This window comes from Castanea sativa, chromosome 4 (genome assembly GCF_040712315.1).
Source record: "Castanea sativa cultivar Marrone di Chiusa Pesio chromosome 4, ASM4071231v1".
Classification (NCBI taxonomy): domain Eukaryota; kingdom Viridiplantae; phylum Streptophyta; class Magnoliopsida; order Fagales; family Fagaceae; genus Castanea; species Castanea sativa.
In genome coordinates, this window is record NC_134016.1 from 13853767 (window position 1) to 13859768 (window position 6002).

A 6002-nucleotide genomic window follows, 5' to 3' on the forward strand; every position below is an offset into this window, starting at 1 on the left:
TTCCTTTCTTCTTTGAATTCTCGCACAAACCACCACATTGAAACAAACTGATCAAATTCCATCTTGAAACACTATGGACAAGGCTTTAAGAAAGAAAGGCTAATTAAAAGGCTCAATGGGGTGACTAGCGATAATGTATCAAAAAAAAAAAAAAACACATATATGGCTCAAAGTAGACAAAAATGGCCTAATCTCATCTCTCAAAGACTAATATAGTTCATTCAACATCAATGACTTCAAAAGGTTTAAGTGTGGCATAAAATCATTTTTTATTGGCCAAAAGAAAGAACAATGAGACTACAACAAGGGAAATATGTTACGCACTTCCAAATGAACTTTAAGATTAGAAAAAAATTAAATAACCCTCCAAAAATAATGATTGGTTCAAAACTCACAAGGGTTACAGTCTCCACATTATTATCATCAAGATTTTCTAATCATTTTCATCCTTCAACAACAAGTTGTGTCTGAGTGGCTACGTGCATGTGCAATGAATTAAGCATGATAGCAGTGAAATTCTTTAAGCAAGAGTAGTATAATGAACTTAAAACACAAAGCTCAAGCTAGGCAAAAGAAAGTTTTTTTTTTTTTGAATAAATAAAATAAATTCCCTTCCCCCAAACCTAAATTTCACATTGTCCTCAATGAGAAAAAGGAAGAAAAACTAAATAAAAGAATGAGAAAGGAGAAGAGATGTTCCTTTGATTTCTAATTGAATATTTTTCCTTGAGGTCTAGCCATGTACCCAGTGAAGAATTCTGTGGTCTCTTTATTCCTACAAAATGGAATAAAAAAACAATAAGATAAAGAGAAAAAAAAAATAAAACAAAAAAAAAATCAAAACAGAAACAAAAAATGAAAAACTTGGGTTGCCTCCCAAAAGCACTTTATTTAACATCTGTAGCTAGACGTTATCCTTTCATCCTTTTTTACAGATAAGATCGATGGAGCATTTTTCTGAGTTAAAGTCTCCATCGATATAGGGTTTTAATCTCTATCCATTTACTTTAAATGTCTCTTTTTGTTCATGATGGACTTCAACCGCCCCATAGGGAAAAACTTGGGTTACCACAAACGATCCTGACCACAGAGAGCGTAGCTTTCCTGGAAAGAGTGGAAGTCTTGAGTTAAATAATAGAACTTTTTGCCCAACTTCGAATTCCCTACTTAGAATATGCTTATCATGCCATCTCTTAGTTTTATCTTTGTAAATTAGAGCATTCTCATAAGCATCATTGCGAAACTCATCCATCTCATTGATTTGCAATATTCTCTTCTCGCCAGCTGCTTGTAGATCAAAGTTCAGTATCCTTGTCGCCTAATAGGCTCTGTGTTCTAGTTCCACCAGTAGATGCCATGCTTTTCCATAAACGAGCCGGTATGGTGACATCCTGATCGGTGTTTTGAATGCTGTTCTATAGGCCCATAAAGCATCATCTAACTTTCTCGCCCAGTCTGTACGAGAGATATTCACGGTCTTTTCCAATATATGATTCAGCTCTCGATTAGATACCTCGACTTGTCCGCTCATTTGAGGATGGTATGGTGTCGCCACGTGATGTGTAACTCCATACTTAGTCAGTAGTGCTTCAAATTGGCAATTGCAAAAATGCTTTCCACCATCACTGATTGTTGCCCTTGGAGTGCCAAATTGGGAGAAGATATTCTTTCGTAGAAAATTCACAACGACTCTCGCATCATTAGTCGGCAAAGCAACTACTTCCACCCATTTTGAGACATAATCTACAGCCACCAAAATAAATTTGTTAGAATATGAGGATGGAAAAGGACCCATGAAATCTATACCCCAAACATTAAATAATTCAATAACTAAAATATTGTTTAAAGGCATCTCATGTTTCCTAGAAATATTTCCAACTCTTTGACAATGATCACACAAATTAATAAATTTAAATGCATCTTTAAAAATAGATGGCCAATAAAACCTTGATTGTAGAATTTTTGCCGCTGTTTTTGCACCACCAAAGTGGCCGCCAACTTCCAATGAATGACAATGTCTGAGTATGTCCTCCATCTCCTCCTCGGGCACACATCTTCTGATTATCTGGTCTGCACAGTGCCGGTATAAACAAGGTTCTTCCCAAAAATAATATTTCAAGTCAGAGAAGAACTTCTTCTTTTGTTGATATGTCATCCTGGGAGGTAGAATTTGCGACACCAAGTAGTTGACTATGTCGGCGTACCATGGAACAACTTGTATAGCCATCAAATGCTCATCCGGGAATGCTTCTTTTATTTGAACTTGCTGCTCATCATCTGTACCTTGAAGCTCCATCCAAGACAAGTGATCCGCCACCAAATTTTCAGTACCCTTCTTGTCCTTAATCTCCTAATCAAATTCTTGTAGAAGCAAAATCCATCGAAGAAATCTTGGTTTAGCATCCTTCTTTGCAAGCAAGTACTTCAGAGCAGAGTGATCAGTGTAGACAATAACCTTCGAACCTATCAAGTAAGAACAAAATTTGTCAAAAGCAAAAACAACTACTAATAATTTTTTTTTCTCAGTAGTGGCATAATTCAATTGAGCTTCTTTTAAGGTCCTACTTGCATAATAAATAACATGAAAATTTTTATCTTTTCTCTGCCCTAAAACAGCCCCTATAGCATAATTACTGGCATCACACATTAATTCAAACGGTAAATTCCAATCTGGTGACACAATTATAGGTGCTGAAAGTAATTTCTTTTTCAGTGTTTCAAAAGCATGCAAGCATTCATCAGAAAATTCAAATCAAGTGTCTTTAATCAACAAATTGCAAAGAGGTTTAGTAATTTGGGAAAAATCCTCAATAAACCGTCGGTAGAATCTGGCATGTCCCAAGAAACTTCTCACGCCCTTCACATTGGCTGGTGGTGGGAGTTTTTCGATCACTTCTATTTTTGCTCTGTCAACTTCAATTCCCTTAAAGGAAATGCAGTGGCCCAGCACTATCCCCTCCTCTACCATGAAGTGGCATTTTTCCCAGTTCAATACTAAATTTGTCTCCTTGCATCTCTACAAAACGGAAGATAAGTTAGACAAACAATTATCAAAAGAATATCCAAAGATAGAGAAGTCATCCATGAAGACTTCTAAAAAATTTTCCACCATGTCCGAGAAGATGGACATCATGCATCTTTGAAATGTGGCTGGCGCATTGCAAAGGCCAAAAGGCATCCGCCTATATGCAAATGTTCCATATGGACAAGTAAAAAGTGGTCTTCTCTTGATCTTCAGGCACGATGGCTATTTGATTATAACCAGAGTATCCATCCAGAAAACAGTAGTAAGCATGTCCTACAAGTCTTTCTAGCATTTGATCAATGAAAGGTAAAGGAAAATGATCTTTCCAAGTTGCATCATTAAGCCTTCTGTAATCTATGCACATTCGCCATCCTGTAACCATCCATGTTGGTATAAGTTCATCATTATCATTTTATCACGGTTATTCCACCTTTCTTTGGGACGACTTGTACTAGACTTACCCATGCGCTGTTTGAGATAGGATAAATAATTCTAGCGTCTAACAACTTCAGCACTTCTTTATGCACCACTTCTTGCATTGATGGATTCAATCTTCTCTGGGGTTGGATAATCGGTTTATATTTTTCCTCCATTAAAATCTTGTGTGTACAAATTGAAGGACTAATTCCTTTGATGTCAGAGATGGTCCAACCCAAAGCCATCTTGTGTTCCCGCAAGATTCTCAGCAACTTTTCCTCCTTTACATCACTCAAAGAACTATTAATAATATTTGGAAGAGTAGAGTCTTGACCTAAGAAAGCGTATCTTCACTTTGATGGAAGCGGTTTGAGCTCAAGTTTAGGTGGTTCTTCTAGTGGAGATGTTAGCTGACATGATTTCAAGTTTTCCACTTTTGGTTGCATTGAAAGAGGAAAGAGTGGTGTAGCCTCCAAATATCTTTCACACTCCTTAACCTCTTCATCTTTGAATTTAACAGGTGTAGAGTGAGTAAGACATACCTCAAGTGGTAACTTTAGAAAATCAATTGCATAAGTCTCATCGGCAATGATCACGTCTCGGTCACTTATTTGAAAACAAGAATGTGTCTCGAGAAGAAATTCCATAGACTTAAATACATCAAAAGTGACCTCATCCTCTCCGACCCTCAAAACAAGTTTTCCTTGCTGGACATCAATTAAGGTCCTCCCTGTCGCAAGGAAAGGTCAACCCAATATCAAAGGGATCTCCTCGTCCTCATCCATATCAAGGACAATGAAGTTAGCCAGGAAGATGAACTGGTCAACTTTTACTAATACGTCCTCAATGACTCCTCTTGGATATTTAATGGATCTATCCGCCAATTGTAAAGAGATAATGGTCGGCTTTACTTCTCCAAGACCCAATTTTCTGAAAACGGAGAAAGGCATTACATTAATACTTGCCCCTAAATCACATAAAGCTCTATCAAAATAAGATTTTCCTATAGTGCAAGGGATAGTAAAACTCCCCGGATCTTTCAGCTTAGGTGGCAGCTTCTTTTGTAAGATTGCACTACTCTCCTCTGTCAGCATTACTGTTTCATGCTCCTCCAATTTCCATTTCTTTGATATAATATCCTTAAAAAATTTAGCATATTTAGGCATTTTTTCCAAAGCTTCAATGAGAGGAATATTAATATGCAATTGCTTAAATATACTTAGAAATTTAGAAAACTGATCATCCACATTGTTTTTTCTTAATCTTTGCGGAAAAGGAATTGGTGGATCATAAATTGAAGGAGAATAAGTCTAAAAAGTAACTTCCCTAGATTTTTTTGATTTTAAATCTCTTTCATTCTCCTTAGTCTTCTTAGCTTGCTCTACTTCTTTCATCTCTGACTCAGCCTCCTTCATCTTTGACTCCTCATTATCTATAGCTTCATCTTGTTTTGCATTTGTTACTTTTGGCTCCTTATATGTTCGTCCACTTCTCAATGATATTGCCTTTACATGTTCTTTCAGATTGGTGATAGTGTTGCTTGGCAAAGTTCCTGCAGTCCTCTCTATGAGCATGCTTGAGAGCTGATCGATCTGCACCTCAAGATTACGGATTGAAGCTGAATTGTTTTGGATCGCCACATCTGTCTTCTACAAGTACTGCATGAACATGTCCTCAAGTGTCGGCTTCTTCTCTTACTGTGGAAATTGCTAAGGTGGTTTAACCTGCCCTTGGTTATTGCTCCATGAAAATTTGGGGTGATTCCTCCATCCAGGATTGTATGTGTTCGAGTATGGATTATTTTGATGTTGAAAATTTGACACGTAATTTGCTTGTCCATAACTCGATTGGGCAAAAGGATTTCCCACTTGGTAGTCAGCACTTGAATGATTTCCTGAACAATGATCACAAACAACATTAGTCTGAATAGCATTAACATTCATTTTACCTAGTTATTGAGACAAAGTTGCCATTTGTGCCACCAATGAGGTAATAGAATCAAGTTCTAAAACTCCAGTTGTCTTTCTTGGCATTGCTCTTTTTGTAGCCCATTGATAGTTGTTGGATGCCAATTCTTCTAGAAGTTCATAGGCTGCCTCAGGAGTTTTACTCATTAAAGTTCCACCAGCTGCTGCATCAACCATAGACTTGTTTGTAGCTCTTAGACCATTGTAGAATGTTTGCACTTGAAGCCATGCTGGAAGGTCATGATGAGGACACCTTCGCAATAAATCTTTGTACCTCTCTCATGCTTCATATAATGATTCACCCTCAAATTGGATGAACGTGGTGATATCATTCCTTAGCTTTGCTGTCTTTACGGGAGGGAAATATTTTTCTAAGAATTTTTGAGCCAACTCCTCCCATGTAGTAATGATGCTAGGTGGCAAAGAATTTCAACCAAACTTTTTCTTTATCCCTAAGTGAGAAGGGAAAAAGTCTTAGTCGAATCGCATCATCTGTCACTCCGTTATGTTTAAAAGTATCACAAATTTCCAAGAAATTTGCAATATGGACATTAGGATTCTCTTGTGACAACCCCCCGAACTGGACAGTTTGC

At 37.2% G+C, this 6002-nt stretch overlaps 1 non-coding gene across 1 annotated transcript; it reads left to right on the forward strand.

The window, feature by feature from the left end:
• Positions 1-5644: 5644 nt before the first annotated feature.
• On the forward strand, positions 5645-5751 carry LOC142633182 (small nucleolar RNA R71). Its single transcript, XR_012843825.1, has one exon. It is a non-coding gene; the product is annotated as a small nucleolar RNA R71 (small nucleolar RNA).
• The last annotated feature ends 251 nt before the right edge of the window (positions 5752-6002 follow it).